A 12,698-nucleotide genomic window follows, 5' to 3' on the forward strand; every position below is an offset into this window, starting at 1 on the left:
CCACTACTCAGAAAAAGCCACAGTGGCATTGTGGCTCAAGTGGTAAGAGTGCTAGCCTTGAGCACAGAGAGGTTCAGGAACAGCCCTTAGGTCCTGAGTTCCCAAGGCCAGCAGGAAAAAAAAAGATGTAAGAGGCAAGCACTGGGCACTGGTGGTAGAGGGGTAAAACACAAAGATGCCTCACCCCTGTGCTCTCATCAGCAGTCACTGTGATAGGGTACTTTCACTTGTCTTCTAAAGATAATTATTTCTTTGCATGGATTTTTGGAAGGAGAATCAAATTTGACTCTCAATGCTCTCAACTTTTCCTTTTTGCCAGTCTTGGGGCTTGAACTCAGGGCCTGAGCACTGTCCCTGGCTTCTTTTTTGCTCAAGGCTAGTACTCTACCCCTTCAGCCAACAGTGCTGCTTCCGGCTTTTTCTGTATATGTGGTGCTGAGGAATCAAACCCAGGGCTTCATGCATGCTAGGCAAGCACTCTACCACTAAGCCACATTCCCCAACCCCTCTGAACTCCCTAAATAAAGGTTCACTCGTCTTCACACATTAGATGAAGAAGAAAAAATGAGCAATGCTTTGAAGTCATGGGAAATTTCTGTTGTCTGCTATTTTCCAGCCAAAACATAGAAGATGCATATTTTAAACTCCAAATTACATAAGAGGTGTCCATGTGACTTACAAAGGGACTAGGCATAGTTCAGTACTCTAGGATGTTAGGCTGGACTCACGGTCTTATCCCGCCAGGTCACCTCCTACACATCACCCTGCTTTGTGCCTTTGAAGGCTGTCCTTAAATGATTGCAATAATTCAATTCCCAGCTGGTTTCCGGTTGGGTTTAGCTAATGGACACTACTAGTAGGACAAACTTTCCATTTCCCTTCACAGTGTTCATGCCCCAAAGAAAATTTAAAAGATAATTTACATCACTTCTAATGTTCCATCTGATTCCTGCCATGTAGATTTCAAGCAGACCCAATACCTTGATTCTTGCCAGTGGGGTTAGTCAGAATTCAGTTTATCATTTTAGTCCTTCACTTTTTCTTTATAGCCACAAGGGTATGAACAAGGATATAGACAGAAACAAAACTCAAAAGCAATGCTTTAGGAGTTTTTCACAAATGCCTTATTACGCCAAACGAGGTTAACTCTGAGGTTCACTCATTTCTTTTATTAAAGTGTTCTTCAACTGGGAGAGAGCAAGGGGGGGGGGGTGATATTGTCCAAAAAGAAATGTACTTTTTACCTGACTTATGTAACTATAACCCCTCTGTACCTCACCTTTATAATGAAAAACTGAAAAAAGTGCTCCTTGTGTGCTAAATATGCTCTTAATCTTCACAGAAAAATATGAAGCTGTTTTTCCAGGTAAAGGTGCTGAAGTGACTAAAAATTTATAGAATTTACTCTGAACTCTTAAAAATTGTATCAATCAAAAAGCAACTGTCCTACTTACAAGGCATTTTCATAATCACTTCAAGTGACATCTCTAGGGATGTTCTGGTCCTTCTTCGCCTTAGTATTGTGTGTGTTAGCATCTCCTGGTGCCCATGCTTCTCAAATTCACACACTGGCTACCAATTTAAGTAGAAAAAGATTGTGAGGGAGACCTGCAAAGGAGTGAAGACACATGGCAGGCTTTTATATTTAAGTCAGTGCAGTGTAGTTGTTTATTTTTTTTAATATAGAGTAACTAGCAGAATTGTTAGGAAACTTCAACTACTATTTAAGTGATTTTTGAGTTTTCAAACTTTGAGTTTTCAAATCTCATTTACTTCAAGAGCTTAGCTAATCTCTTTCACTCAAGTTAACCTGAGTATACAATTCCATTAATATTTTTAATTGCTCAAAAAATGTAAGGGTTTTTTTTTTTGCCCATCCTGAGGCTTGAACTCAGGGCCTGGGTGCTGTCCCTGAGCAATCTTGCTGAAGGCTAGCACTCTACCACTTTGAGTCACAGTGCCACTTCCAGTGTTTGAGTGGTTAACTGGAGTCTCACTGGGACTTTTCTGCCAGGGCTGGCTTCCAACTGTGGTCCTCAGATCTCTGCCCCTTGAGTAGCTAGGATTATAGGTGTGAGCCATTTGTGCCTGGCTATATCTTTAAAAAAATAAAATGAAGGGCTGGGAATATGGCCTAGTGGCAAGATTGCTTGCCTTGTATACATGAAGCCCTGGGTTCGATTCCCCAGCACCACATGTATATAGAAATGGCCAAAAGTGGCACTGTGGCTCAAGTGGCAGAGTGCAAGCCTTGAGCAAAAAGAAGCCAGGGACAGTGCTCAGGCCTTGAGTCCAAGGCCCAGGACTGGCAAAAATAAATAAATAAATAAATAAAATGAAAGATAAGCCTAGGGCTCATGATGCTTTTAGGTTGCCACAAAAGATACTTTATATACTCAGATGCCAGTGGCTCACACCTGTAATCCTAGCTACTCAGGCTCACATCTGAGGGCTGCACTGTGAAGCCAGCCTGGGCAGAAAAGTTCCTGTGAGACTTTTATTTCTAGCTAACCACTTAAAAACTACAAGTGGTGCTGTGGCTCAAAATGGTAGAGCACTAGCCTTGAGCTCAGGGACAGAGCCCAGGCCCTGAGTTCAAGCCCCGTGACAAATAAAGGGGGGGGGGGGGAGAGAAATGGAGAGAAACTCTGGTTTTAGAAAAGGAGATCTATGATAGAGCCAGAAGACAGAAAATTATGTTTTCTCATCTGCCACAAGACTGAGAATACAGAGAAGGGATTATATTCTAGATTCACAACTGACCTTGAATACAAGTGATAGTAGAGTAGCACGTTTCCATCTATATTTGATGGGTTTGGGTTTTTTGGGTTTTTTTGTTTTAATCACACTGACTTGCTCTATCGGGTCACACTAATAACTAATATTTGTTTGGGTTTTCCTCTATTTGTATTCACACCAAAAGGTACCTGAAGAAAGGAGAACTTGCGGGGCTAGGAATATGGCCTAGTGGCAAGAGTGCTTGTCTCATATACATGAAGAAGCCCTGGGTTCAATTCCTCAGCACCACATATATATAGAAAAAGCTGGAAGTGGCACTGTGGCTCAAGTGGCAGAGTGCTAGCCTTGAGCAAAAAGAAGCCAGGGACAGTGCTCAGGCCCTGAGTTCAAGCCCCAGGACTGGCAACAAAACCAAAACCAAACAAACAGAAAGGAGAACTTGCCATGGAAAAGCCTCTTCCCAGTATTAACCAGATCACTATTTCAGTGGCTGGTTATGCTTGACTCCTAATGGGTCCAGAGCTTTGAAGGCTAATAGTGGAAATCAGCTGGACTATTGCTAAGTGATGGCATTTGCCATCATTTTGGGCTCCAGGGAAGTGTAGGTTAAAGGAAATACATGCCCATAAGAAAGTGTTAGATAGTAAGGGCAGGGATGCTTTTTGTTTGCTTGCTTTTTAGAGCAAATACTTCACTGAAACCCACCTTAGGGTTGCTGAAGCTTACATCATTCTCATGCTGCTAATATATTAATGGGACATTTAGGCTACTTTGATAGAATTAAGAACATATTCCTTTTTCTGATACTTAAACACCCCACAATCTCATTAAAAGTGTGACTCATGAATTTAGTATAATTTCTATAATTATTATGTTCAGAAAATAGCTTACTCCTAAGTTGGCCAGAATCAAATAAGGTGGTACTTATAATTAGCAAAAAGCCAGCAACAAGGTGTAATTTTCTTCAACAAAGACTTGGGCTGGAAGTTCTGATGAGGTTCAAAAAGGATTAATGTGCAGCAGCTCTAGAAAAAGATGTCTTCTAAATCTAATAGTATCTATAGACTGCGCTCAGGGTGACCAGCTAAAGGAGGACAACTGGCCACTTGGTGGAGATGGGAGAAAGAGATTATAGTAATGCAGACCAGACAGGCTGACTTTAATCTTGAGGTTTTGTGATTCTTTTTTTGGAGTCTTCCCAGCTGTTGTTTTTCAACTATTTGAGATTTTTATTAATAGTGGTCACGGGACAAACCACCATCATTTTTCACATGCCAAGCGAAAACAATAAATACACACTAAAGAGAATGATAGCTGATATCATTAATACACAATCTTTTAAAAGAAAGAAAGAAAAAAAGAAAATTAGATGGCAGTTCCACTACAGTCATATCACAGACTAGGAATGTAGCTTAGTGGTAGAGTTATTGCCTAGCATGCATGAAGCCCTGGGTTTGATTCCTCAGCACCATATAAACAGAAAAATCTGGGACTGGCACTGTGGCTCAAGTGGTAGAGTGCTAGCCTTGAGAAAAAAGAAGCCAGGGACAGTGCTCAGGCCCCGAGTTCAAGTCCCAGGACTGGAAAAAAAAGGTCATATCACAGATTTGCCAATTCACAAGAGTATAATTGGGAATTTATGAGTTATAATTTAGCTATTTCCCAACTCCCTGTATGGCACTGAGTAGATAGGAATGATCATTCCTAAAAAGAAACTACTATTTTCACAGGTAGACTTCAGTGATTTTCAGACTTGGGTATGGTGAGTCAGAATCACCTAGTGAGGTCACTGAGGTTATAACTCAGTGAACCTGGATGGAGCCCTGGGCACTTCCATACTTAGAGCTCCTTGGGGCTGGAAATATGGCCTATTGGTAAAGTGCTCACCTCGTATACATGAAGCCCTGGGTTCAATTCCTCAGCACCACATGTATAGAAAAAAGCCAGAAGTGGAGCTGTGGCTCAAGAGGTAGAGTACTAGCCTTGAGCAAAAAGAAGCCAGGGACAGTGCTCAGGCCCTGAGTCCAAGCCCCAGGACTGGCAACAAAAACAAAACAAATAAAACAACAACCAAAAATACTTAAAGCTCCTTGGGTGATTCTGATGTGCCCCAAGTATGAGAGTTGCTAACCTCCCTCAGAAGCATGATGTTTGCATCATGTATGAAGTAATCTAAGTCTGGTGCTGGTGGCTCACACCTGTAATCCTAGCTACTAAGGAGGCTGAGATCTGAGGATCATGGTTCCAAGTCAGCCCAGGCAGGAAAGTCCATGAGACTCTGATCTCTAATTAACCACTCAAAACCTGGAAGTGGTGCTGTGGCTCAAGCTGTAGAGTGATAGTCTTGAGCACAGAGGCTCAGGGACAGCACCCAGGCTCTGAGTTTAAGCCCCACAACCACCACTATCAACAAAACAGAAGATCTTAGGAAGCTGAGCATGAAGGCTGAGCTTCATTTTATTAGTACCATGCTTCACATATGGTTGTTAGTTATAGTATCTTTCCTGGAGCAAAAATGGTATGTTCAGGAGCTGGGAATATGGCCTAGTGGTAGAGTGCCTGCCTCCTGTACATGAAGCCCTGGGTCGATTCCTCAGCAACATATATATAGAAAAAGCCAGAAGTGGCGATGTGGCTCAAGTGGTAGAGTGCTAGCCGTGAGCAAAAAGGAAGCCAGGGACAGTGTTCAGGCCCTGAGTTCAAGCCCCAGGACTGGAAATAAATAAATAAATAAATAAATAAAGGTATGCTCATACTATCAAGATACAAATTTATGTCCATACAACAAACAGGTTTTTAAAAATAGTTTTTTCCTTTATTTTATTAATTTTATGTTTATGTGGTACCAAGGAATCAAACCCATGACCTCATGCATGCTAGGCAAGCAGTCTACCACTAAGCCACATTTCCTGCCCTTCAAACAGGTTTGAATTGTGTTTGGGCCAGACATTACCAACTGTGGCATCTCTGCTGATTGGCTTCACCTTGGTAAGTCTGTTTCCTCATGTGGAAAGAAGAGCCAGAGTACGTATGTCAGAGGATAGACCCTGAATCCTTTTCCCTTAGCACCCACACAGATAGATAAAGCAAGCACCCTGGCGATAGGTCAGCCTCCCTACCTGAACTAGTTGGCACATCACTCACATGGTGTTTAGCCTGTCCTTAGCATGCAGAAATGATGGCATGCAATACACAAGAACTTCAACCTACCTTCATCGTACCTGTTAACACTTGGGATATAAAACTTTTCTTCTTTGGGAAATTTAAGAAAGCTGTACAACCAAAATAACTGGGGGAAAAGGATTTATATTCACATGTAACTTGTAGAAAAAATATTCACACATTTTGAATTGGGAGCTGTTTTGTATATGTAACTCAATTACTGCTATATTGAAATAACTGCTAGTTTGGTATCTTCAGCATTTGTCCTATAATGGCTGGGTACACACATTTTTAAAACTCTCTACATTACAAGTTACTCAGATAAATGCTAACAAATATTATTGGAATGCACTTAAAGTTGACCCACTATACGTCAGCTGTTTTTTTCTTAAAAAAATGGAACAAAGGATTAAGCGATGAAAGTAGCTGACTGGAAACCTATTCCATGTGACATGACAAACGGGTGTCAGTTGCTGCTTGCAGCTGAAGGAAACTATAAATATCTTTTAAAGTATTTGATTTCAAATATATAATGCAATTTCTCGAATGTCACACAAATTTTAGCGATTTTATTTATTTATTTTTTGCCAGTCCTGGAGCTTGGACTCAAGGCCTGAGCACTGTCCCTGGCTTCTTTTTGCTCAAGGCTAGCACTCTGCCACTTAAGCCACAGCGCCACTTCTGGCCGTTTTCTATATATGTGGTGCTGGGGAATCAAACCCAGGGGTTCATGTATAGGAGGCAAGCACTCTTGCCACTAGGCCATATTCCAAGCCCTTATTTTTTTTCTTGGTGCTGGGGCTTGAGCTCAGCACCTATACTCTCACTATGCTTTTATTTTTCAAACTTGTCATTTAAAATGATGACATTTATAGAACATTAAATTTTCTAAACTACAATTTCTAAAATTCTTTGTCAGAAACTTTCAAAGCAAATGTTTGGGCTTGAGGGCATGGCTCAAGTGATAGAAGGCTTATCTAGAAAGCTTAAAACCCTGAATTCAAATTCCCAGCACCACAAATTAAAAAACAAAACTCCACTCCCCCCCCAAAACAGGCTGTGTGCCAGTGGTTCACATCTGGAATCCATGCTTCTTGGGAGATGGAGTTTGGAAGACTGTGTTTCAAAGCCTGCTGAGCAAAAAGTGCAGGACCTCATTCTCATCCAGCATCTGGCTGGTGTGTAAATTGTAAACAGGATTGCAGTCCAGGCAAGCAGGGGCCATATGCAAGACTATCTCAAAAACAATCAGACTAAAAGGGCTAGAGGAATGGCTCAAGCAGTAGAGCACCTGCCTGGTAAACACAAAGCCCTGAATGAAAACTATAGTACAGATTAAAAAAAAAAAAGAAATAAAGCAGATGGAAGATACATATAATTACATTACTGCACTCAAGCTAACCTACATGGACAGAGCAGAAATGACCAGATTATTAGATTAAGCCAGCAATAGCCTGAATCATTACTATCATATAGTTAGTTGTTTTGAGATGAGATCTTGCTCTGCATTAAACCGTGCCCAGCTGTAATTCCACCCTTGTCTCCTTGGAGATGAGGTCTAATTGTTATCTAGGCTCCAGGTTGTAGGTTTGATAAGTACAGTCAGTACTTGGTAAGTGTGATTCAGAACTTACATAACTACTCAGTTTTACCATTAAATATTGGATCAATTCTTCCTAGAGCTCTGGTATAAATGAAAACGGACACCATCTGAATGAAAATATAGAATACTTTAAAGCTTAGGAATCAATATTAGCTCAACTATTCATTAAGACCCGAACTTTGTCTAGACTCCTAGCATCTCCCATCTGGAAATGTCTTAGTTTGGAGAATAATAATTCTGTGCAGCAAAGATACAATATATGGGGCTGGGAACATGGCCTAGTGGTAGAGTGCTTGCCTCATATACATGAAGCCATGGGTTCGATTCCTCAGCACCACATATATAGAAAAAGCCGGAAGTGGTGCTGTGGCTCAAGTGGTAGAGTGCTAGCCTTGAGCAAAATGAAGCCCAGTGCTCAGGCCCTGAGTTCAAGCCCAGGACTGGCGAAAAAAAAAAAAAGATATGCTATGGGGTTGCTTTTAATTACTGGTATGTTTCAACTGTTATGTGACTGATTAACAGAATATTTTGGTATGTATTGTTTTATTTGTAGCTTTAGCTTTTATTGAAGTGTGTTTTTTGTTTTGTTTTTGCCAGTCCTGGGGTTTGAACTCAGGGCCGAGTACTGTCCCTGGCTTCTTTTGCTTAAGGCCAGCGCTCTACAACTTGAGCCACAGTGCAACTTCTGGCTTTTTCTATATATGTGGTGCTGAGGAATCGATCCCAGGGCTTCATGTATACAAGGCAAGCACTCTACCACTAAGCCATATTCCCAGCCCTTGAAGTGTGCTTTTAGAAGACTGATAGGTAAAATGATCTAACCCACAGAAAATTACTGTAACTACAGTATTTTAAATATTGTTATACATACAACACTGGGAAATATACTCAATATGAGTATATGTTTATTTTTATTGTTATCATTGGTGTCACTGAACCAGTCAAGGTATACTATAACTTAAAAGCATGTAATGTTAAGTCCACTTTGTATTCTACACTTGTTACAGGATAACAAACTTCTATATGTCACAAATTTTATATGTAACAATTTTTATAGCTAGAAGAACTAGAAATTGAAGGCACAAGGAAATAAATACCTACCAACATGAATGGTATTTCCATGTGAACTAATGCAGAAGAGTCTATACTAAAAGATAGGCAGGAGTATGTCCAATAGGTTGCTCCAGTTGAGTCAGGTACATGCAATTCTAATTCTTCTTGAAATCAACAAAGGCAGTTTACATTACCACTTAAGACTGGTAAAAATAAGTGATTCATAAGATACAAACTGAAAGCAGTCTTTTTGGACTCCTTCACTATTTAAGAAACTAAGCACTGTGCTTGCTTCGGCAGCACATATACTAAAATTGGAATGATACAGAGAATATTAGTATGGCCCCTGCACAAGGATGACACGCAAATTCGTTAAGTGTTCCATATTTTCCCTAAAGGCTGGGGCACTGTCCTGCTGTCTGGTCCTCGCAAGGGCTGAGAGGTGTACCAGCACTTTGGCAAGGCTCCGGGAACCCCACAAAGCCACACCTAACCCTATGTCCGCTCCAAGGGCTGGAAGTTTGAGCGTGCCAGAGGCCAACGGGCCAACCGAGGATATAAAAACTAACCCTGCCCATATCCAGTTATTAAAGATATTTTGGATGCCACAAAAAAACAACAACAAACTAAGCACCGATCCCGATAGCTAATAATCATCACTCCAGAGTTATCCACTAGTGTTCATTATACCTATGCACAATATTGAAGTGGTCTGAGGTTGAGAGAACTACGACTGTAAAGGCCAGAAAGGCAGCAGTGAGTCCGTTCCTCCAGACTTAATGGTAAGACATACCAACTATGTCTAGGGTTGTGAGGTAGCAATTCTCCAGGAGCCCTTAGGATTTAGTGCTATTTATAATCCCCCAAATGAATACAGGTAATTATATCCAAATTCTCACATCTCAATATGCAGAAGTAGAGAGTGCCAATTCTGGGCTGGGAACATGGCTCAGGGGTAGAGTGCTTGCCTGGCATGCATGAAGCCCTGGGTTTGATTCTTTGGTACCAAATAAACAGAAAAAGCCAGAAGTAGCACTGTGGCTCAAAAGGTAGAGTGCTAGCCTTGAGCAAAAGCAGCTCAAGAACAGTGTTCCCAGGCCCTGAGTTCAAGCTCAAGCCTGGCAAAAATAAATAAATAAACGAAAGTGCCAATTCTCTTTGAAATTACTGTCTAAAATTAATTTTCTGTGTGTGCCAGTACTGTGGATTGAACTCAGGGCCTGGGTACTGTCCCTTAGCTTTTTCACTCAAGGCTAGCACTCTACCACTTAAGCCACATCTCCCCTTTTTCTGGTTAATTGGAGATAAAAATTCTCATGGATTTTCCTGCTTGGGCTGGCTCTGAACCACAACCCTTAGATCTCAGCCTTTGGAGAAGCTAGGATTATAGGCATGAGCCACCAACACTGGGCTCTAAAATTAACGTGTGTGTGTGTGTGTGTGTGTGTGTGTGTGTGTGTGTGTGTGTTGGTCCTGGGGCTTGAACTTGGGGTCTAAGTGCTATGAGCTTCTTTTGCTCAAGACTAGCACTCTACCACTTGGGCCACAGTGCCATTTCTGACTTTTTCTAAACAGCTCCTTGCCTGAGGAAGTGGGGGAGGGGGAGAGGGCTGGCTTTTTAAATTTTTGGTCAGTCATGGGGCTTGAACTCTGGGCCTGGGTGCAGTCCCTGAGCATTTCAGCTCAAGGCTAGTGCTCTACCACTTTGAGTCACAGTGCTGCTTCCAGTTTTCTGATGGTTTATTGGAGATAAGAGTCTCACGATTTTCCTTCCCAGGCTGGCTTTGAACTGTGATCCTCAGATTTCTGAATCCTGAGTAACTAGGATTGTAAGTGTGAGCCACTGGTGCCCAGCTCTAAAATTAATTTTTAAAACTATCATGTTATACATGCTTCTTAACTTCTAATCTTATTGTGACCATGATCACCCCATTCATATCATCCTTAGTAGATGTAAATTATGATGAACATCCTCTATAACTACAATAAGCTATTTGCCTCTATACTTGCAAAATTAGAAAAGTCAAGCAGGAAACTTAGGAAGGCAGAAAAGCTAAAAAACGAAAGAGACCTTGGGTGTTTCCTCTGTTCTGTCTGTATTCTAGTGGGCAGACCAGCAACAAATGAGCAATTGCAGACAACAATTTCCCTAAACTAGTAAGTTCATTAAACATTTTCTTTGGCTCTTTCTGGAAATCAACACTGCACTAACTAAAATGCTATAGCATGAGAATATCTTAATAGCAACAGAATTATTTAAAATAGTATATACATTGGGTGCTGGTGGCTCACGCCTGTAATCCTACTCAGGAGGCTGAGATCTGAGGAACATGATTTGAAGCCGGCCTGCTCAGGAAAGTCTGTGAGACTCTTTAATTACTCAGAAAAAAGCCTGGAAATGGCACTGTGGCTTAAGTGGTAGAGTGCTAGCCTTGAACAAAAGAAGCTGAGGCCCTGAATTCAAGCCCCAAAACTGGCTGGCGTGCTCGTGCGCGCACATGCGTGCGCACACACACACACACACACACATGCACGCAGGCACGCACACCCCTTAGTGTCTTTTTTTTTTTTTTTTTTTTGTCTACTAGTCTTGGGGCTTGAACTCAGGGCTTGGGCACTGTCCCTAAGCTTCTTTTGCTCAAGGCTAACACTTTCCCATTTGAGCCACAGCTCTGCTTCTGGCTTTTTCTGTTTATGTGGTACTGAGGAATTGAATGCAGGGCTTCATGCATGATAGGCAAGCACTCTACCACTAAGCCACACTCCCCGCTCCCCTTAATATCTTTTATCCAGCAACCTCAAAATGACTTAATACTACTCAATAAAGAGAGGCAGGTACGAAAAGTAAACTGCAGGGGCTGGGAATATGGCCTAGTGGCAAGAGTGCTTGCCTCGTATACATGAGGCCCTTGGTTTGATTCCTCAGCACCACATATACAAAAAATGGCCAGAAGTGGCACTGTGGCTCAAGTGGCAGAGTGCTAGCCTTGAGCAAAAAAAAGAAGCCAGGGACAGTGCTCAGGCTCTGAGTTCACGGCCTAGGACTGGCCAAAAAAAGAAAAAAAGAAAAGAAAAGTAAACCGCAAAAGCGGAACAGAAATTAGGGTTTGTGCTACTAAACAATCTTTGAAAACTAAGACTCTGCTGCCTCATATAGCAAGGATATAAAATGGAGTAACCTCTCTCCACTCACTTCAATAAACCTAAGTTTAGGCATAAGAACTCATTGTTACAAGGAAAGTAGTTTTAAGTACTATATTTCATTATTTGTACTTAATTTTATTGATATCTGACTTTTTGATACTACAAACTAAGAATGACACACAGTATTTTAGAAATCTTCTTTTGACTCTTATTACCCATCATTTTACTTTTCTTGAGTGTTTTTTTTTTTGCCAGTCCTGGGGACTGAACTCCGGGCCTGAGCACTGTCCCTGGCTTCTTTTTGCTCAAGGCTAGCACTCTACCACTTGAGCCACAGTGCCACTTCCAGCTTTTTCCATATATGTGGTGCTGAGGAATTGCACCCAGGGGCTACATGTAAACGAGGCAAGCACTCTACCGAGGCAAGCACTCTACCACTAGGCCATATTCCCAGCTCCTACTTTTCTTGTTTGGTAGTCAGGGTTTATGATAAGGTATACACACTATCTTCCTATGACAGTGAGTGAGCTGATTCTGTGTGGTCAACACCTGAGGAAAGGTACTATCGGTAGCCATGAAATTATTTTGAACAAACTCAAGAGGACCAGTTTATATCCTTAGCTACTTTCCAACCAAGTTAACCTACTCAAATTGTTAAATAAGAAGAACATGATAACTAAGGAAATTAAAACAAAGAGAAGCTGTATTTCATCACCCTAAGTTTTCAGAGATGACACAGGTTTACAATTCAAATTCCCACATCCTGAAAGGTGTCTTCTTAAATACTTCACCACTCAAATCAAGAAAGTGCAGTAATCTGGAATTAACCTCATCTAAAGATGTAATAACCAGTTACTGTAACTGATGCTCACTGTAAGGAAGCTCTATGAAATAGCTATACAGAAACAATTCATGTGATGCAGGGGATGAAACAGATTGAATAGGGTGTAAATATGTGTGAAGACATAACAAGTTTTCCCCTGTAACTGATATTAGC

The 12,698-nt window shown here is 41.3% G+C and overlaps 1 non-coding gene across 1 annotated transcript; it reads left to right on the forward strand.

Annotated features, from left to right (window-relative positions):
• The first annotated feature begins 8,841 nt into the window (after positions 1-8,841).
• LOC125341244 lies at positions 8,842-8,948 on the forward strand. Its single transcript, XR_007208926.1, has one exon. It is a non-coding gene; the product is annotated as a U6 spliceosomal RNA (small nuclear RNA).
• The last annotated feature ends 3,750 nt before the right edge of the window (positions 8,949-12,698 follow it).

The sequence above is a fragment of the Perognathus longimembris genome, chromosome 23 (assembly GCF_023159225.1).
Source record: "Perognathus longimembris pacificus isolate PPM17 chromosome 23, ASM2315922v1, whole genome shotgun sequence".
Lineage (NCBI taxonomy): Eukaryota > Metazoa > Chordata > Mammalia > Rodentia > Heteromyidae > Perognathus > Perognathus longimembris.